At 41.8% G+C, this 22,662-nt stretch overlaps 1 protein-coding gene across 2 annotated transcripts in view; it reads right to left on the reverse strand.

Moving 5' to 3' along the window:
* LOC122827298 (vang-like protein 1) overlaps nt 1-22,662 on the reverse strand; it is a 98,116-nt gene that overhangs the window by 58,976 nt on the left and 16,478 nt on the right. For both annotated transcript variants that reach the window (XM_044110077.1, XM_044110076.1), the window contains exon 3: nt 3,538-3,681. The gene's annotated coding sequence lies outside the window, so the exon portion shown is untranslated. The remainder of the gene's footprint in view (nt 1-3,537; nt 3,682-22,662) is intronic.

Here is a 22,662-nt window from a genome sequence, read left to right on the forward strand (position 1 = left end):
ATTAAAAAATAGAAACTGTTTTGTTTGAGATGCAGAGGGCAGCAAGGGGGGCGACGAAGGAGGGGGTTAACTCGAATCTTTTTATTATGCATGTTGGCTTCATGCCCTAACATGTTTTAGAGAAAAAAGAACCAGAGAAGCAGGTAAAACTGAATCTTATCGTTCTAAAAGCAGATTCCTGTTGTGACAGGTAAACCGGGTTTTCACAATATTTTATTTTCAGCTGCATGAGTGGAGAAAAACTTACATTTTATGCAAAAGACAAACAGAACAGTGAATAACTGTAAAATAAAACATATAGTTTTGACCCCACTTTTCCCTGATACCCCTAAATAAAATATACAAACAGTAAAAATGACTAAATAAATACGCGCTCTGGGTTGGATGAGATCAAAACTGAACTTGTAAACCATCAGTGAGAGAAAAAAACAAACACTCCACAACACCCTGAACGCAGCATCCCAATGGTAAAACACAAAGGTGGCAGCATTATGCTTGGGGATACTATTAAAAAAAAGCTGATCAGAGTTAGAGGTATAAATCAGTGCAACTGAAATGAAGTATTGTTTTGTTTTAGCTTTTGGTTTCTTTGCCAGTTTTATAATTGTCTTATTATTTGTTTTATTATTTATCTACTTGTGATGTTGTGTTTGTTGTCAAGCATTTGGTCAGCTGAGACTGAAAAATAATTGAAAGAATTAGCTACGAATGCGGCGTTTTGGGTAATATGCAGTCGGTTTTAGAGAGTTTTAGAGAAGAGCTAAAGATTCAGCAGAACTTTCTGTGAATTGTGAGAGAGTTCTGGTGGAGCCAGCTGCACGTTGTCTGAAAAACAAAAACAAACCATAATATACTACCACCTCCTGTTGTCTTGTTTGTCGTTTCTGTCAGTAGTAACATCTGATTGTTGATCTTGTGACTCGTGTGATGCAAAAAAAAAGTGCTTCCATCGTAGATTTGCAAAATATGGCTGGAAAAATATCTCATTCTAGTGCACAAACCTTTTAAAAAACATGAGTTTATTCCAAAATTGGTGCGTTTCCATTCTGCAATTTTTTTTCTCGCAATTTTATGGTAGCTACTGATCTGGACCCATGCAAAGCTTGTAGAGTACCACCCCAAAAGTGAAAGGTAGCAGTACTTTAGAAGTTTTTAGTACTTTCATTCTACTTTATTAGATTTATCACATAAAACTTGCATTGAAAGGCCTTCTTCTAGGAATGATTTAAACTTTTAAACAAAAAAAAACACCTTTCTGGCTTTTGCTAACATCTGAAAAACCCCAAAGCTCGTCATCTATCCCTCTCTCCCCATCACCCCCAGCGCCCCATGCCCAGTGGCACCAGCAGCATCAGGTCAGGAGGGCACGGTTCCAGAGGAGGAGCAGCGGCCAGCAAGCGTGGGTTACTAGCTGCGCCTAACGAGGTGATTAAAACGATAAGGGGAAGCACGGATGACTTGGCGTGGCCCGCAGCCACCGCCATGTTTACTGCCACCGCAGACACTCACACACAAACACGCTGTGAATGAGAGCAAAGTTCCAACCGTGATGCCAGAAGGACCATATCAATGAAGGAAAATAGGGACGAAAGTGTGTGTGTGCGTGTGTGTGTGTGTGTGTGTGAGATGACGGACAGTTCGCCCTGGGCTCCGGCCGGGGTCCGTGTGACACAGAGAGACTCGCAGCGGGGTGTATTGGAGACATGTCAAGACCAGGAGACAGAGGCCTCCTGACAGCTGGAGCCCACGGTCACACACACACACACACACACACACACACACTTCCTAATTGCTCCACAGACAGCAAAAGGGAAATGGGCTTGTGTTTGGTGGTCTGCATCACCCGGACCCCGCCTCAGTCCGCGAGGCTTTGGGCCAAAGACACGAAGGACACCTCCAAGGCTGTTTTGTTGGTGCCTGCTGCAATTACATCCCACAGCTGATGTAGTGAGAGTGGAGACAGGCAGCACACTGCAGGGTGGTGGAGTCACCAGAGGACGGCTAATGGATGTTCTTTAGTCACGGTATTTACTCTATTCTCTGCCAAATTACAGCAACTAAAGCCTGTTTAAGAAAACATCACATATCATTCATAGAATCATTAGTAATTAATGTCCAGTATGAATTAAACTGGGGTAAAGGACAGGAAATATACATACAGTACAGTGTATAAAGTAACTGTCCGGTGTTCTGAGCTATAAACCAACAACAGAACCTAAAATATGAGAAAGATGGGGTCTCTAAATGGAGCCACATTTTTATTTTTGACAAATCTTTCCACAAGCAGCCTTTATGACTATTTTATAGTATAATACTGACACAGATTGTAGGAACCTGTTACAGTTTCAACACAGGACTGGACAATAAATCAAGAACAGCATATATTACAATAGACACGTGATAAATACAGCCACACAGCCTCTTTATATCTTAAGTCGGTGGCTTCAACTAACTCACTCGCGCTCTGGTTACCTAGCAACTCACTCATTTTTTTGACCGATCACCAATCTTTAAAAATCATTGGCCAATATAAATTTTTTTAGTTAGAAAAGTTGTTAAGTTGGCAAACATGGGGTGACCTGATTTATGATGCACCTCTAATCCAAACTTTACTGTAAAATGTGCAACTGCAACACGGATCACTGGAAAAGTGTTAAAATATGACAAATAAATGACATAAAAGTTACCAATAGTCTGCTTTATATCACCAAACTATTTATGAATATTTACCAGAATTTCTAAAAAGAGCAAAATTAAATCCAGAAATGTTGTTTTGGATTAATTTGGACTTAATCAGATCACCAACGTAGTGATGCCTTTATTCACATCCTGGAGTAAGACTGTAGTAAGACACCTAGTTTATAATTATAACACTTTTCATTACAGTTCTGCATTGAGTTAACCTGTCCAGTGTGTAATTAAAGTGCAGTTACCTTATTTAACATGTAATTAAGATAACTGCACAATTACTAACTCTTAATACATCAAGGTTAAAAAGTGAAAAATGACATTTCAGCTGCAGAACACACACATACACACACAGAGATGCTGTACTTGCTTCATCTCTGGGGGTTTTTAGCAATTTTAGGGTGAACCGTTGCTTTAAAAAGATCACCCTCACAAACTAATTTTGCGCAGACTCCTGCGCCCTCTTACTGTAGTTCCCATAATCAATCAACACTAGCAGACACACAGCAAGAACAGAGTTCAGTGATTTATAGTTATGATTATTCCTTCCTCGGTTTTATCACCAGCTGAGGCCTGATACTGGAGGTGGATTCACCGGAAATAAGATGCTAATTTCAAAGTAGAGGGTAACGTTACTTTCTAATCTGAGGGAACAAGAGGAGAAACTTTTCCTTGTGTAGGTGAACCTCATCTTCAAGAATCTGTCAACAAGACATCAGGAAGTGATGCAGCTCAGGTGAAGCGTCAGTGATGGAGTTATATCTCTAATCACTCAAAGCTCAGCAGCTGTCTGAGTCGCTTGTTACAACAACAAAAAAAACACCTTGAACTTGTGTGACATGCACCCACCTGTCACGCATCACACACACACGCACTCAGCTTTGAACATTTGCAGGGAGCAGCGGGCTGGAGCTGTGAAATGGGGAGGATTAGTCACTTTGTCAGGAGACGTATGAGGCCTCTCTCAGGTGGACGGCGAGCCACGGGGGGCATCTGCAACAGAGAGAGGGGCGAGGACAAATTAGACGACCAGAAGGAAAAGACAGAACAAAAAAAACGCTTCAGAGACAAAAATGAAGACAGAGTGGGATAAAGGACACGGAAACGAGACAGAGGAAGATGTTGTGACTGATCATTTAGCCCCAGAAGCTCAGCGTTTGACAACGTTCTAACTCTTCTCACATTTGCATCGCTCACATCACTCTGACTCTCGCTCGCATGCGGGGGAAACACTGACGCTGCGACCGCCAACTTCTCCGTGTGCGGTGTTCATTTTGGATGTTTCCAGGGTGGCAAAACGGGCAGCGGGCCCGGACCCCGGCCCCTGGACGGGGGGGAAGAGGAAGGAGGGTTGTCGGCTCAAGCCTGAGCAGGAGGTGTGGGATCCAGAAAGCTGAGGGTCCCATGTGAGAATGTGGCCATCGTCAGGCGCTGCCGTGGCAGGCCTCGGCACCATCTGGGCTCCCAGCAGGACGCCCAGCGCATTCGCCGCCACCCAGACGCATATGGAGACACAAAGGTGCTCACTTTCTCTCCCTCCCTCCCTCCTTGTGGATGTGGAGACACACACACACACACACACACACACACTCGCAGGGAGAAACACACTGGGGACCGCAGAGGGAGAGATGAGAAAGAGGATGATGAGTTTGTTGATTGCGCAGTGAACACATCGCGTCTTGATGATGATGCTGATGTAAGTGTGATGACTTCAGAGGCACCATTAGTCAGCAAACGAGCCAGCTGTGATTTGACATTCACATGAAATCACATGTTTAATTTCCATAAAGGACAGAAAGGTAATGTTTGGAGCCTAAATGAAAACTACAAGCTGTTCTGCGGCTCAATTTTAGAAGCTAAAGATGGAATATGCCCACTTCCTAAAGACGAAACTAAAGTCAACGTATAGTTCCCTGAAGATTGAGGCCAAAGTTTATAGTTGGAGTTGCATCATAAATGCACTTCCTCTAAAGATGCTCGAAAATGTTTTTATTTTCAGCTCTGTTATTGTTCAAAATGAGAACTAGACGGCTTACGTTGCCCCTCACTGGAAGGTAAAAAAGCCAAGAGGGCGAAGGTCATGACTGAATTCTCCAGAGACGGTTGTAAAGGTGCAATCGCAGCTTTCAAGGGACCCTAAAGAACAAAGCTGTTTGACTCTTGTCATCAGGTCTGAAACCCATCAGAACAATGGGAGTAGATGGACAGGAGTGAACAGCAATCAGACCAAGACAGATTATTGTACGAAGCAAGGAACTCAAATATTGTGTCCAAATAAATCAATGTAGATCTCGATAGACCAAATCAATCACAACTGCAGAATTAATTCTTACATTCTCTACAAGTTTTGCTCGTTGTGAACAGAAGAAACAACTTTTCTTTTCTACTACTAGGTGATACTATCATCTTCTCATTTGGGCATCATCATCTTAGTCTCCATAAGCTTTGAACTCCTATTTAAAGTTTGCCATAACCCAAATAGTAAATGCAGCAAACATTATGTAAGAAGGTGCTCTGATTGCACGAGATCCTATGATCCTTTGACCTACAGATTTACCCTGAACACACCATCCTCACCATGAAACAGTGGCGTTAACATCCTACTGTTGGGATGCTTTTCTTAAGTGTCACAACAGCTTCCCTAGACTTTATAAGAAGACGCAAGGAACTAAAATACAAGGTTATTAATTGAGGAACACAGGTGAAAGTCTAGAGAATGAAGTGTAGCTTCACCTTTCAGCAGGACAATAACTCGAAACAGAGTCAGAGTTACGATGAAATGGTTTAAATCAAATCTACACCCAACCGTGAATCTGCGGCAAAACTGAATGTGTTGGTCCGTCACATAAAACTCCAACTAAACACACTAACATTTTGGTTTTAATATAACAAAATGTGAAAAGATTTGAGGGGCATGAATGTTTCCTGGTGGTGAAGTTTTCAGTTCAGTTCAGCAGAATGTGCCAGTACTTGCTAGCCCAACCATTTACTTTCTTTCTATGGGATAATGCCTTCACCTGCTCATCTGGGCTCTTTGCACGAGCCAAAGGATCATCAATCCAGTTCTTGCCTCCATCTTTCATAGTCTTCATTACACCCTGTTCTGCTCAGCTTCCTACAGCTCTTCCTCCAACCGGCTGACCCTCCTACTTTGGCCTCAGGCCCCCCTCTGAAGATGCACCTGCCTCCTTCAAGGTGTTGGTGAGCTTTCCACAGTCACCCACCTCTATCCTTCAAGCAACCTACTAACCCCATCTTCCTTTCTTTCTCTTCATCCCTTTGCACCTCCATCTAGGGCCTCCAGCTGGCTGATGAGTTCATTAGCCCCACAGCTCAGCCAAGGAGCATGGCAGTGTTTGGGCCAAACTGGGAGGCCAACGGGGGGCCCCTGGTGGCCAATGGGCACAGGCCACGGTCATTGGAGTGGAGTCAGAAAAGTCCCCCAAATGTCCCACATGTCGATATGTGGGCTCTGTTTATTCTTGGAACTCGTAGACTATTATTTTGTACATTAGCAATCTGGTTTGGGACTCGATTCGCTCTGAAACTTCAGCGGTGTGAGCACAAGGCATTGCGGTTTGAAGGGGTCCACGCAAACAATGGGTGGAAACAGATTTCTAATAATCCCCACAGGTTGCAGTGACATCTGGCCCCACACTTGAGCGTTGGCTCAATTAATTCGGAAAACACAAAACAAAAAGCGCCAGGGGCAAAGATCTGGGGGACTTAGCAGAACGCTTTGTGTTTGTGTGTATCAGTGTGTGTGTATTGATTATGGCATTTGATCAACTCAGCTGTGGTGTGTGAATCCAGCTCAAATTTATTGGAGTATACAGCTGCCTCTGTACGTGGAGATTCTAGGGTAAAAACAAAAAGCTTAATCTGTTACATTTACTCCACTTCTACCTTTTCCTTCCTCCTCTTCCTCTCTCAGCAGCAGGTCATCTGGGGTCAGGGCCTCCGTGGCTGGGCTCAGGTGTAGCCTCAGCTGGGCAGGACTGGGGGGGGGAGGATGGCGAGAAGCGAGGAAGAGGGGAGGCAAGGTGGAGAAAGTGGAGGCAGCTTAGGTGAACCATGAGGGAGTCCGTCAGGAAACGGGGAAACAAACATGTGTTCACGCAAATAAATAAAAAAAGAGAGAGAAAGGGGAAAAAAATCAGCTTTGTCTCTCACCCGTTTTCAACACCTCCCCCCCTCATGTTTTCTCCTCTCCTCTGCTGCCTCTCTCACTCCTGTCCTCCTGGGAGCGGCCTGGCCGTGCTCGGCCTGAACGCCATCTGCTGCATAATGTACCGGGATGGAACTCCAAATCCTTCATTTCCACTCGCTGCCTGTCATCCTGGCCGTGCGCGCCCACTCCACTCGGCCGCACGCGTCATCTAGAAAAGGGTGCGAATGCTTGCACGCGTGTGAGATCTCATTTTACGGATGTTGTGACATCAGCTCATCCAGAGACGATGCTGAGTGATGGCTTTGAAGCTGTAAAACTTGATGCCAAACGTGTGTGTGGTAAAAGGATTACTTCCCTGTTTTGGACATGCCAGTCTGGTAGTTTTCAGTCTCCGCAGAGGGAACAAAACTCTCCTAAGCATGCAGCCTGTTTGTCTTTGATGATCCATTTCCAGAAGTAACAAAAGCTCTAAATGAATCACTTTTTAAAGCATGAACTCTGGGGAAATTGAGCAGAGAGTGGCACCTTGCCAGAGATGCCTCAAATTTGCTTTTTGTTTACAAGTTAACACACAAAAGTGCACACACACAGAGTCGTGTTTAAGCACCCCGCCCCTCTCGGCAGCGCTGGTAACCTGGAGGTGCAAAGAGTTGTCCCTCCAGGTCCCTGTGGGGCCACGGTGAATTGGGGGGCCATCTGTTTTGTGGTAATAAGCTTTCCCTTCCTTCTGCTTCGGCTCATTCTCCCTTCTTCCTCTGTGCGTTTGTTTGAGTTTCTGAAAGGTTCCCCGTGTTTTCCATGTCTCCAGGCGCGCGTGAACACGAAGGCACGAGAGGACGCAACGCTTCTGGACACAGACACAAGCTCAACCAGTGAGCTAAAGAGAACAGAGGCATGGTGAAATATCACACAGTGAACTCTGAACCCTCAACCTCAGTCCATTGCTGCTGACATAAAGAAAATGTGACACATCAGAACCTCACATGAACCCAAATGCCCATTGCCTCAAGCTACTGTAAAGCCAATAGGGTCTAGATTCGAGATTTTCTTTTTCTACGCTTCCACACTTAAAGAAAGGATCTATAAATGTGATAAAAAGATAAGAAGGTCTTTTATTCAAGATAAAAAGATAAGGTAAAGATACTCCAGAGGATGATTGGGTTGTGCAATTCATTGGCTAAAAGGAGAACTTTCCAAACTGATGACCATGAGTGGAAGAAGACTGAAATAATGCAAAAATCTTTGGAATCTGGTCACTGACATCCATACAAGGATCAACACTGAATGGCTTACTGGAGTAATAGGGAACAAGATACTTTTTTTTTTTTTTTGGGAACATCCAGGACTCGTCCAACTGGGAGAACTCTGTACACTATCCTCCATAAGTGTTGGTTCCATCCCCCCAAATAATGTTGCATTGTGGGGCTGCAGTTAACAGTGGTGGCCTGCTAACTCAGAGGTGAACCTCTCATGCATCATCCCCCTCTGCTGGAGCCCCCTCCTCAACGACCGTCTGATTGTTTAAGTTTGGAGAAACATTGGGCATTAGAAGGCACTTGATCGATCAGGAGAGTTGCCATGGTGATAGTGAGATGTGATGGGGAGAGGCTGAATTGAAAGGAGGCGGCGAAGGAGAGGCTGGTGGTCTTGACTTTGCTTCAACGTCTATAAAGACCCAACTGTACCTCGCTCTGCCCGAGCCTGACCTTTGAATCTGAATGGAGAAATAAACAAGGTTTGTAAAGTAAGGCGCTTCTTTGCTTTGCCCCCCAACAAGGTGGAAATGGCAAACCATGTTAGAGACAAATAAACTACGCGTCTGCAGCTGTGTCTCTGCTCCTGAACGTGCCAATTCAAACCTAACACCACACATATATGTTTCATTACCCGGTGTGCATGACAACATCGATATGTCATCTGATATTGTTCATTATCCTGGCTGTGGCATTATCCGATTTTTCCCTACCTATGGCAGCTTTCAATACGCTCATGAGTTATATCATGATTATGAGCAGTCTGGGTGCCGAGATGCTGTTTGCATCTCATTGAAGGAGAATGAAGCGGATCAATAAACCAGAGGGGGCTGAATCAGGGGGCCTCTGCATGAGTGAGATGCGTGTTTGTCTGCACAACGGCCTTGGGAGATCACAGCACACAACCGTTTCTGGCCTCAAACAGCGTCTCTCCTTCTGTCTGTAAGAAGAGTGCTTTTTTAGTAACATTTAGGTGTACCAAATATCTAATCACAGTGTGTCAGGCTACAGACGGCTTTGTTACAAACTTCACGAGGCTATATCTCTTCTGCGGCGCAGCGGGCAGGCCGTCGGGCAGACAGCCAGCAGCCGGGCTCTCGCTCGCTCTCATTTAAGAGCAGATTTACAAGCCGTTTGCGACAGGAGCTGAGGTGCCTTTTCAGGATGCATTCTGCCTAGTTGGGATGTGAATACATCTGTTGTGTCATCCAGAGTGCAGCAAACAAGCTGTCAGGCAGTCTGTGTTATGAATTTGAAAAATCGGAGCTCACTAATAGCTCAGGGGCTTTGTTGGCTTGTTCAGAGAAAATATACTATTTGACAGAATAGCGTGAGCCGGTTACAGGTATCGAGGTACATCGAGGTGTGTGCATGAGAGCTGGTCCCTTTTTAACTGTTGCTACTGATAAAATGTTCTTGCTTACAGGAGAAGTTGTTAGTTGGTGAGACGGGATATCTGCAGGTTTCAGGAAGTCAAATTTAAAACTATTTTGATGCCACCTTGAATAACATTTCTGTAAAAACCTCACATATTGAGAATCTGAGTTTAATACCTTTGAAAATATATAAACAAAAACACGCAGTGTTACAGCAAAATTACACTAATTTAATGCTCCATCCCCTCTATTAATCCCAACTTCTGTCCACATTTCTGTTTGTGCCTTAAATGAAGGGGCTGCCACATGCTTCACTGCAAACAAAAGGGAGGTTAGATTTATTCTTCATTTGGGGCAGTGTGGGCGGCCGTGGAGGGAGGGGAGAGGTTTATGCATGGGCATAACCCGGCCCCTAAAGGAAGGCCCCCGCTGCCAGCTGCCAGCCATAATTAAGCAGCCGCGCAGTGTCTATCACTGATTATGTTTGACCCGGCTAATAAGGCGAACGTGTGCCACCTACATGTGGCAGGAGAGCGCTGGCCTGCGTCACGGCGCCCATTGTCCTTTTCCAGATGAGGTTATTAGTGTGATGTATTGCTGATGCCAGAAATGGATGTGTTGCACAAACATTGGAGGCTTTGATGATACATTTCTTGCTGTGATGTATGTTGGGATGTTGGGAGCAGAAAACTGTCGACTACTCAGGTGGGAGGTGAAGCCCTGAAGATCGCCACTGGCAAAGATCACTACTGGGGAGCATTGTCATGTACTGGTGGGCGTGTCCTCTGTCAAATTCTGACAATGCTGCTGTTTTGTTGTTGGTTTTGCTATTTTGCCAAACCAGCCCAATCAGTACTGAATGGCACTTTCACATTTGCTTATTAAGCTTTGACTATGATTTCTGGTTAAAGCTGAGCTCAGTTTTGAACTTGGGTGAAATTTCACGTCGTCGTTTGGAATTTACAGAAAAAATTGTGGAAAATGCTGGTCGCCATTGGCTAAAGTCAAGATTCCCACAACAACATTCTGCTGCATAAACAGCAAAACATTCATATAAGACTCTAAATACCTGAAGAAATTTTAACAGTCAAAAACCTAAACTTTAACACAGATGTTGAACTTTATTCAACAGTAAGTTTAAAAGTAAATTAGCACTTTATAATTTATCCTGAAAAATGTATTTAGGGAATGGTTAGTACATGAAAGATTTTCAAAGTTAGTAAAAATGCTAAATGACCAATTAGCTCCTCTCCAATATTAGCGCATTAGCTCACTACTGGTGACATCATCTGTCAGAAATGCTTCCTGTTCTCATTGGATGAGCTTATATCACTAACATCATCCAAGTGTTTCAGTTTCTATTCACTATAATAAAAATTGTGTGAAAATTTTACAGTATCAACAACTACAATGACAAAATCTAAATTTCTCTGGTGTGAAATAAAAACACAGAAAGGAAAGTCATCCATTGTCCCATTTGACTAAACTACAAAACAACAGAGGGATTTTTTTGTACATTTTTTCCTCATTAACCTGCCATATATTTTTTGCGAGTTGTTTTCATTGCTGCACCACATTAGGTGTTTCCCAGCAGCCTGTCCTGAATCAATCCCAAGTCAGCTGGTGATTTTATTTCATATTTTTTGCTAGAATCGGCAGGATTGTAACCCCAATCTGAGGCCTAATAAATTGTTACATTTGTATTTTTACACTCTTTAACGAAGCCACATGAGGAGGTTTTAGAGCATGACCACTACTAGCTGGTTTTGGGTGTTTACAGGTGGACTTGCAGCTGTCCTCAGACCATTGTCCTGTGCTTGAACTTGAGGTCACAACATCAGTCATTTTCTTTCAGTGTTTTCTGGCTGAGAACAGAAACACAGGTCCATCAATCACAGCTCAACATGCTCAAACCTTAACCTTAATATTTTCTCTTTCTTTACGGTCCTTATTCTGCTTTTCAGCTTTTGTTCCCCAAATTGCTCCATCCATGATGCAGCCAACACCATGTTCTTCTGTGGCTCTTTCTTTCCACCTGTTATGCATCTCTAAAAGTTGCATTTAAGTTTTAACAACTTGTTCCTCCTGATGTCACAACTTGCAGCAATTAATGTGTTTTTAAAGATTAATAGAAAGTAATCTGATCGTTTTTAAATGGATCATTTAGAATAAAACAGTATGTAATACCAGGTTATATGTTAACTCAAACATAATTACGCTGAGAAATGTTTATTCCTGCTTGTGCAAATATCACAGTCTCCTGAAATGGCAGTCTCAGGGAGGGGTATCCTTTAGTAACTGGCTTCGCCTGCATGTTCACCAACTCTGCAGTAATCAGTATAAATTAATAATAGGTGATCAAAGTGCTTAATTTAATGGCGGCTATAAAAGATTAATACCTGACATTATCCGAGCTGCTGTGCTGTTGGAGAGAACCACCCATGCCTGAGGTAAACCAATCACACCTCTATGAATATGACATTAGACACATTGATGCGATGTCTTCCATCAACGTCTGACGGTCTTCAACACAGCAAGTCTGGATAGAAAGTCTACCGAGTGTGACTGGTCTATTTCTGTCTCTGCCTCCCTCCCTCTCTTTCTCTGTTGGGTCCAGAGGCGAGAGATCAGTTCAGGGTGGAGGAGAGCTGGTGTTTGGCCTGAGGGGCCCTTGGACACAGATTCTGTCATTGTTCCACAGCTGCCACTCGGCCCCTCCCGTCCCCAGCTCCAGTCTGCGACCGTCCTCACCTTAAGGGCGTCCCCTGCTACCCCGCCTCCCTAATGAAGAGTGACACGCGTCCGGAGGATCTGATCTAGTCCGCAACTGGGCCCTTGCCTCCTCTGTTTTGTCTCCTATTATTGACTGCGGTGGCTCACACTGAGTTTGAGGTGATGAGAGTGCTGTATACCCGAGAGGCATCAGTCCCACATCGAAGGAACGAGGGGGGGAGGCTCAAAGGGCAGATGCAATTGTATGGATTCGTCAGGACCTAATTGTCTTTATTCATGAGCTGCATGATTGATATTAGGAAAAAATGAGACTCCCTAATTGTTCTCATATGAGGAATTTCTTACAGGCTCACTCTCTGGATATATATCGATGTGTGTGTGTGTGTGTGTGTGCGTGTGTGTGAGTGTGTGCACTGCTGGGTGAGATATCAAACTGACAACTCCTGAAGGGCATCTACACAGTCGTCTCCCAACATATCACTTGAGATAATTCATGGGGCTTTGTTGTCCTTTCTGGCAGTTCTTAGCATACACAGGATCCGGTTATTTCCAAAACACCAGAAAAAAGAAGACATTCAATCCTTCTAGGTGTTTTTTAGAGCTTTGATCATTTATGAAAGCTAAACCAAGATGTTCCTTTCTCAGAATTGACTTTGCACCTACAAGCAGTGCTTTTCTCCACGTAACCAAAAAATTGTCGTAGGACCAACAGAGTCAAAACGACCTAGGTCCTCTACAGATTAGAAAGTTTGAATTCTTGTTTAGTTTTAACATTAAATGTAATTGTTGATGGTGTCAGACCTTGGATGAATCTTTTGATCAATGAAGTGAATAATATTTGGAAGTTTGAATGTGTAATCAGCACTTTTCTTTCAAGAAAAGTGGGTGAAATTCTTCCACAATGACGTCCAAAGGATCAAATCAGACAGATTCCTACATCGTTGTACAACTAGAGCTACTTCAACTCACTAACCCACGGAAACATTAAATGTACACCGTTATCTCTAAGACTTGACACTGCTCCTCCAAAGTGCAATAAAAATATTGCTCAATTCTCTTCAAAATATAGTTGTTTAAACTTCTTAATAACTTCCAACAGCAGTTTGAAGAAGGTCCATCTGTCTAATGCCATATAACTGACCCACTCTAGCATTTTGCATCTGATTAGGGCATCCCAGCGACTCATCATCCTCAAGGGAAAACACCTTGAGTGGTCAGGTAAGCGTGAAGTAATGTTTTAGGGTTTATGTGGGCCACTGTACACACACTCACACACACAAAACGAAGATAAAAGCATGTGTGGGGACGTCTATGCAGGTTTGTGTGAGTACAAGTGTGCGTGTATGCGTGCACCCATCAGTGTAATGTGATAAGCTCCAGCAAAGCACATACCTGACGCCATTAAATGCAATTTCCCATGTGTGTCAGCGAAGCCATTTGTCAGCTGCTAACACTGCACGCTTTATTAAAAACCTCATCCGCTTCAATTAACTGCACCCGCAAAGCAGTTTAACTCCACTCTAATCCTGTCAAGATGTTTAAACAGGCCTTACGTACAGTAGGTACATCATTTCAAAACCTGCCAGTGAGTTTTCCGTGACCCTTTATTCATCATTGTAACTTGAGGTTTAAGTTTAGGCAGGAGGAAGTCGAGTTGGACATCCCCTTGGCGCCGATACTTTCATACATTTTGGTAATCGCATTCCTTTTGGTGCATTTAGTCTCAACCTGTCTGCCAATCTTGAATCTATTTCTTGACCGTAATTGCAAAATTTAATCGCTTGCAACTGTAAAATTCAACGTTAATTTTTGTGCGATAAGCACCAGCTGTGTCCCCCTGCAGTTTGTCTCTTTGGTTAACTGGATTTCAGCTGACAGAAGGCGAAGCCCAAACCAAAAACCATAGACAAACTGAACTGCTATTTAAACTTTTTGAGGTTTAGATGTGATGTCTTGCTATATCACTAAACAGAAAACCCGTTATTGTGATTTCTGTTTAATTCCTATAGTACAACAAATAGTCCGCTAGATTCTTTATGCTGGACGGACCCTACTACCTATCGATTAGCTCTACCAGAGCATCTGTTTGTGGGTGAACAATATTAGGAAATACACCAACATTTCTTCCTTTAATTTGATGTATTAGAAGCAGTAAAACATGAACAAGGTGAAGGATTTGAGTGAGTTTGACAAGGATGAAATTGTGACAGTCCCTCCCATGAGTTCTGGTCTTCCTTAAGATCTTCTCCCAGTAGAAATGCTTGAAAACTTTCACAATAAGGCACCCAAGAGATCCGTAGATACCTGAACCACCTCAGATGAGTCCTTTCCTTCTCCAACAGAACCAGATGATAAAGGTTCTGTCTCTAAATGTGATCCAAACCATGCTATTGCTGAAGACCAAATGTAAATGATATTACATAATGGCTTTCCCCTGATACTTTGCTTTAGGAGAAAAGTGACCAAGAATACTAAAAGGAAAGATCATAGCAAGGGAAGCTTAACTTTGTCAATGATGTCTTCAATTTAAAATGTTTTAATCATGTCTAGGTTGAAACACAGACATCATAGAAGTGACTCCAAACAGAAATCACCTCTATTTGGAGATTAGACTCAGCATCTTGGTCATTCATTCAAACCAGAATATTCCAGGTTTCTGTGTTCACTTATTTTTTAAGAATAAGGGTTAGGATCATCATATGATGCTAGCTGGCTAGTGGGATGTAGTGATTTCCAGTGGTGACAGTTCCCATCAAACTAAGTACAACTCTAAGATTGTATAAGAAAAAGATTGATTTCTTGAAAAAGTTGACATTCCAAGTTTAGTTTAGCAACAAAAGAAATAGTTCAACTGTTTACAGATTTAAATGGCTCATTTTGAAGCAAAGTGTTTTGGGAAAATACTGAGTGAAAGATGAAGCTGTGTTGTGAAATTTCATGTCAGAATACAAAAGAGAAAAAAATAAAAGACTGTAGGAACTAAAAAAAATTAAGCTGTTCAACTGACTCACTGTGTGCACCTTGGAAATGTCTTCATTTTACACTATTATTGACTAACAACTAAAATGATTCTTAAGAACAGACTTTATGTTGACAGAACGCTGCAAATAATCATCTGTCCATTCAAGAAGAAATCATGCATCACTGGGTAAATTTTTATCCAGGATTAATAAAAGTTAACGCCAACAGCAGAAAATATATTTCTGTTATCACTCTGTATTGCTTTGTGATGCAGTTAGTTTTTCTTTTATAAGGTGGAAGCGTGTTACATGTTTTATAAAAATGTATCTTACTTTTATTGTTTGCAGATTATTGAAAAGCCCTGAGTGAGGTTATAAATGTGCATGAAAAGGCTAGTCCAATATTTAATCTGAAAATCAGCTTCAATGGTCACACTTCTCAAAAAAAGCAAAATGAAAGCCTCCTTAAATATTTCTAAAGCGAATCCTCTCTGAAGGTCCAATACTCTATTCTCCAAGGATATCACACATGTTCTTTCATCCATTCTCGTTTTCAACACACACATCCAAACACACCCATTTTCCCCTCACACACACACACACACACACCACACACCCATTCATGCCAGCAGGGAGGTGATGGTTAGCATGGTGCTGTCACCAGGGGATGCAGGGTGCAGTTTGCAGGAAAGCTGGAGGTGTAAATTGGGTGAGTGTTGGGTGCAAAGCCTTCTTGGTGGAGGCTTGATGCTCCGTCTCTTGATGCTTTGCCCCCCTCCCACCTCCATCACATCGAGATACAGGTGGAGGGGAAGGTAAAGAGAAATAGAGTGATGTATTTTTTTTATACTTTGTCTTTCACGGCTGCTCTTTGACCCTCTCGCTTATTTTCTCCATTGTCCAACACAATATGATACTTTATTAGATTTAAAACAAGGTGAGAATCAGGAGGATGGATTGAATGACCAGACGAAAGACGGGGAGTGTGACTGTGCTGACCAGGAGTAAACAGGTTTATGCCATAATTTCATATCTTTCCACTTGACGTTGATGAAATTTGAAAGTGTAATCAGCGAAACGAAAGCGCTGGGCGAGCAGGTGTGACTTGCCTTTGATCATAACGGAGACCAATTGCAATTATCCCCAAAATGGCTTGACGGCGGTACCAGGGGGCCGTTTGCAGATTATGTATTTTTAATCAGAGTTGTTAGCAGCTGTGATGGATGCCCGTTTTACTCATACGAGCATCTGATGGTGTATGTCACGTTCGCTAGCGGTGAATTATCACCATGTGTGAGCTGTCCATTAACTGCATGAAGAGCTATACAACCCCCCCGGGTGCTTGTGTGACACCTTACTTCACTCACCTGGTGTTTCCATTGGAAAGTGCAGGATTTGTTTTACTGAGGGTTTCCTGACTAAATTCCATTATTAGATTATTTTGTTGTAATTAACTTACCGATGTTTAATAAAATTCTCTTTTGATCCTAGTTTTTGTGGCACAATTGTCAATTTACGCATCTTTCTAATTGTCTGTCATAGTGAAACAATAACAGAAATAACTCGGTTGTGAATATAACCTGGTTATCTAAAGCGTCCGAACTTATTTGGCAAACGTATTTCCATCTCCACTTCAGCGCATTAACTTTCCAAAAAGCCATAAACCTCAAGCAGCGTAAAAACGTTTTTTGTAAAATTGAGGAACAAATTTAGCCATTTCCATTAAACTATTTCTAGTGCAATACTTCAAAATGAGTATAAAAACATTGAAGGAAACACTGTTGAGCTGGATTTATGTCTGGATTTAAACTTTCTTCCAGTTTTGTTCTAGATCTACTGACTTTAGATCAGTTTTGACCAGCATTAAACTGGATGGAAAAACTCTTCAGGTTGGTGTTTTGATCTCAACTAGCCATTCTTTTACAGAGACTTCATAACTCATTTTATTTGTTGTTTCGGTTGTTTTGTTTATTTATTTTGGATATTTAAAACGTCTTCCAGTTCCAGGGTTAAATGTTCATTAGAAATGAAAGTTTATTGATCTTTGAGAATGTGTTTTTGTGTTATTATGTCATTATATGACTTGATAAAGGTCTCAAAAGAACAATATTATCATTTAATCGCAATTTATCGTCCAGAAAAATTAGTTAATATCACAGGCTACTAATTCTACCCAGTTGGTTTTATTTTTATTTTGGAAAATCCAAGTAAAAATAAGTTAAATACAAATACACATCGTGCTTTGCTGGTTTTTATTTACAATTTGAACTCTTTGTTGGTCTATTAGATAAAAGCCTGTTAAATACACTAAGTTCTTCAGTTGTGGAACATAAATTATAATATGGATGAAAGCGCCTTCATATGGAAAGAACAATCCTGGCAGCTGCATTCTGAGTCCTTTAGAAAACATTCCACATGATTACTTCTAATTAAAAGGACATTTATTACAGTTTACATAGCATGGATAGTCCATATTTGCAAAGACCAAAGTCTGTATTGTGTGTGTGTGTGTATGTGTGTGTGTGTGTGTGTGTGTGTGTGTGTGTGTGTGTGTGGCCCCTAAGTCGACCATGTGCTAACCCCACACAGCTGCAGAGCCCCCTTGAGGGTTTGTCGCGCGGGCAACAGAAGAAAAGCAGAAACGAGCGGTTGGGGATGGCGGTGTGTGTGTGTGTGTGTGTGTGTGTCTGTGTGTGTGTTGGGCACTGAACACTTATTTCCATCCCACAGTACTCTGGCAAAGACATCGCACACCTCTGCAGTTGGGTGTCTCTTGTGCTATTGCTCAATCTTTGCAGGCCTGTCAGTTGGGGTTTTCATCAGGGTTTTCTCCAGACAGCGAGGTTGGAAGGCTGATTGTGAGCTTCACTGAGGGAAATGCGTTTCCTCTGCGCGGTAATGTATGCACGCAGGACGCCCAGGACAACACAAGTTGGCTCCTCAGGAGGAATTACCATCAAGAGATGTGATTGCTTTCTTTACGGCTCATGTAAAATACAATACATGTCCATTTGTTTTGGGGTCCAGGGACTCAGCTGGGTGACTTTTGCTGTTAGATTTTCTCTTATTTTTTGTTCATCTCAGCTGTGTGGTGCAGATTTTTACTGGTTTTGCTTTTCAGATTATCAAAATGTTAATTTCAAGACAAAGGTAACCTGAGCAAAAATAAAATGTTTAAAGGAAACCAACAAACCAACCCAGGCTACAAACCTAATACATGACTTTTTTCCCGACACTTTGGAGGAAATTTGGCCCATTTTTGTTTGCAGAATTGTTTTAATTCAACCAAGTTGAACGTTTCCAAGCATAAACAGCATCTCAAGAGTAAAATCCCAATTTTAGTTTCTACATTTTCACTAAGTCGATCCAAAACCTTCATCTTCTTGTTTTTGAGTCGGTGGTGTGCTTCACTTCATGGTCCTGCTGCATAATTCAAGAGCTTTTGGGCTTCAGCTCACATTCTGATGGTTGACTTTCTCCTGGAGGATTTGACGGTTCGTAGTCCTAGTTATGAATGTTCGACTGTCATTAACGTTTTTCTCCTGTAGTTTTGTTAGTTTATGGTAAATGAAATAAGTTCTAACCTTTTCCTGTTTTCTCTAAATTTGTCACCATTTTTTCCCCCATTTTTGGTAAATGTGTTGTGCTTTTTTTTTTAGTAACTTGGCGTTTAGAAGCAGTTTTGCATTTTTGGGAGCTCCTACATTTGTGGTTAATGGAGCCATTTTGGTAGGTCTGCCTCTCTTGACAAGGTTCCCCTCTATTACATGTTTACTCTATTTGTGGTTGATAATGGTTCCCACTGGATTAGTGATCCTTTCCACACTGAAAGATGTCTCGGTGTTCTTGAATTATTTTAGATCTGGTGGCTTTTTAAGCTCTTTTAATGTATTCATGTTGTCTCTATAGACTCTATTTAAGTGTCTTCTTGAGTGGTTACAAAATTGAACTCCAAAAATTGTGATAAATTAAAGCTGATTGATTATTTAACAAGGAGGTATTTTGAAACAGATCGAGGTTGGATTGATAGATTTGTTTCCCTCTAATAAATAAAAACTGCTTTTAGTGATTACTTAAAGGTAATATTAAGCATTTTGGCATTTTTATAGAATTGCAGGTAGAGTCCAGGTGGAAAGCGATAAAACAAGAACTGAGTTCTCTCTGGTTCTGTCAATCAAACTCCGTTTCCTCTGAGTGCATTTTCTATCTGTCAAGGGTCATAGAAAGTGAGGATGAGACCCATCCCTCCTCCGCCTCCATCCCTCCCTCCCTCCTCTCCTGCTCCTTAGAGGTGTATCTCCACCTTGTGCATCACGTCTGGGCATGACCTGTTGCTAGGTAACCCTGGGTCACAGCTGCACACCATGGCAGACCTTTTTTTATTTATCAGTGAGTTATGTGGGAGACGGGGGCTGTAATTTATTAGTTTGGTATTGGGCAGCCAGCGCAAGTTTGGGATTGTAAAAAGAAGAGACGTCTACAGCTCATCAAAATGCTTATTCCGATCCGGGGGCCTCGGCCCGCTCAAGAGATTCACAACAGAGGAGATCACAGCATTATAAATTCATCCGCTTTTTACTAAGAAAATCAAGCATCTCCAACAACAAAGCCAATGGTAATGCACTTTCCATGCTGGTAATTGAACAGATGTGGTCAGCGCTCAGAGGACAGCGGAACAAGAACTCATCTCAGTGCAATATGTGACTGATTCATGTCCAAGGATGGAGGAGCTACAGACAAATAATGTTATCCAGCTTTGTAGGCAAGACTGAACCCCCCCACTGTGAACATACAGCTCAACTTTTATCATTCCAACAAAAAGATCAACCAAGTTTTAGGAGCTCTATTAGAAAAATCAGAAGAGTTTGGATGGATGAATGTTTTGGCTTTAAGTGTCCAAAACCTTTTTTATAAGAAATTTTAATTTGACTTGTTGCTCTTGATGAGGCTTAATACAAGTAAAATCCCTGAAAGATGGAATATATTTCTGAAAACTTACCACTCATTCACGGTGGTGGACAGGCCTGTCACAATAAGAAATAAATTAATTAATCGCATGATAATTTACAACAAACTCAATCATTTCCACCTGCATGATTTTTCTCTTTTCTGTTTCTCCCAAAAACTGGATGACAAAAGTCCTCAGTCTCAACTAGCCTTTTTTCTGAAGGACAATTTTGTTTACAGAGACTTTATAACTCATCTTATTTGTTGTTATGTTCATTTATTTTGGAAATTTAAAATATCTTCCAGTTCCAGTGTTAGAATTCAAAGTTTATTGATCTTTGAAAATCTGTATTTGCACCAATATCTTTGTATTACTAGACAATGGTTTCAAAACAACAATATTATGATTTATTGGAATAACTTCTGGGACAATTTACTGTCCAGAAAAGATTGTTATTGTGACATTATAGTGCATTTATCTGACCAATCACAATCTTTAAAAAGCCGATTTTGGTCGGTACAGATTTTATTTGGAAAATGACGCCTCGTTGGTGACGACTGTGTGCAGAAGGAAGCGGAGAAAAATGGAGCAGTGGCTGATTTTCAGACACTTGCTGAGGTAGATAAAATCGGTTTAAGTATCGGCTGATCAGTGCAAAATAAAACAATCAGGACCTTAAACAAAAAGGTTTCCTTTCTGCGTCTCCTTTAGTGATTATTATCTTCTTATATTGAGTGTTGTTGATTGTTAATTAACAAGCAGCATGTTCATAAAAATGTCTTCATATAAATAAGTCAAATAATTTGTGAAATATAAATAAAAATGATTATATTTTCTACAAATGTAAGTATTTTTAACATTTTTGATTAATATTATTTTGACTATTATCCTAAATTGTGCTTAGTGAATCTGTGGACAGACTGCTGCCCTCTGAGACGTTGACAGTTTTTGCAACACTTTGCTGCGATATTCATTCACGGTGCATCTGTTGCTCTTAGCTCAGCCACTCATCTCCATCTTATCCCGACCAAAGCTCGTCGTCGCATCCCTCAAAGCTTTTGTTAAATTCCCTGTCCTTAATGTGCGTGTGATGAATATTTTTTAGAAGCCTCCTCCGGGCCGGAGCTGATCAAAACAAATGCACCTGCACTTTTTTTTTTTTTTTTTTTTTGTTCCTCCTTGCAACTCCCAACTCCCCCAGGATGGGTAAAAATTGACTCCCTGGCTTCCTCCACGAGGCAATTATGTGCCATCTGTTCCCATCCTGGTTGTTCCAGCTCGTTTTGTTTCTGCGATTGTTCGTCTAATATCATCGGCCTGAAAGTGTTAGAGAGGACGTGGCGGTGGAGGGGGGACAGAAATGAGGAGTGGCATGAGGAGGAATTAATCGAATCTAACAGCCGAACCAGATCTTCCACTCTGAAAGGAGATAGTCCCACTAGAATGAGGACCATTACCATATTCATCACCTAATATTGCCTTTTGTATGCAAAGTGGAAGAGAAGAGCGCAATATGAATTTCTTTACTGTCTTCCTAATTCCATGTATGAAAGAAGCTTGCAAACTTATTCTTAATTGTTTGTGCACAACAAGTCCACTTAGTAGCTAATTTATTGTGTTGCTCGCATTTATTTTGAGGTGGTAATAAAAACCCATTATCTCCTGCTGTCAGGCCCAGAAAAATATATGTATACATGAATGTATGTGGTTGTTCTGCTGCCATGATGAATCCCATTATTGTTTTGTTACAGTAACTATTGGGGCCATTACTCTCTGCCACACAGACAGGCTGCGAGCAGCATGTAGATTTAATTGCAGTGATGTCGCAGGCGAGGCGAGCAGCTGGATCGGAGACTTTTAACAGTGATATCAATAACGGAGCGCCACCTCAGGCCCGTATGATTTCCCATCTCTCCTGACAGAGCGAAAGATGGAAATAATCAGTCACGGCACCCAGCGAGACAGCCTGTAGGACCCCGCGTGACATCCAGCAACAGTGACGGCTCTGGACCCATCTGTGTCCAGGGGGCAGCACTCCCTGCGTGTGTGTGTGTGTGTGTGTGTGTGTTTGGGACTGCGGGTGGAGATAATTGGTGAGAAGGTGTTGGGGGAACTCTTGCTGCTCACAGGTCGTCTTATTAGATACAAAGACAAAATTCAACACCACATCCACGTTTTAAGACTGGCCAGTAAGGGAGCACCGATTGTCGAATACCGATATATAAAAAGCCTGAGCTGCCGATTATTTAGCAACATTTCATGTTGCTAAATATAGCAAGAAAGTCTTAGGGTAAATATTGTCAACTACAAACATGCAGATATGAACTGGTGAGCCAGTCGAACTTCTCTCAAGGCAAAGCAGAAGAGGTTGATTTTTAGATCTATATTAAGATAGATCAGATCGGCTTCATCTGTAAGTATCACCAATTTCCCAACATTAAGGAAATTGGCGCTAATAAATCAGAGTACCACTAGTCAGCAAGTATAGTTCTCTTTTAGGGAAAATCTGAAAAAAATCTGCCCCAATTTTTGT

Source organism: Gambusia affinis, linkage group LG24 (genome assembly GCF_019740435.1).
Source record: "Gambusia affinis linkage group LG24, SWU_Gaff_1.0, whole genome shotgun sequence".
In the NCBI taxonomy this organism is placed as follows: domain Eukaryota; kingdom Metazoa; phylum Chordata; class Actinopteri; order Cyprinodontiformes; family Poeciliidae; genus Gambusia; species Gambusia affinis.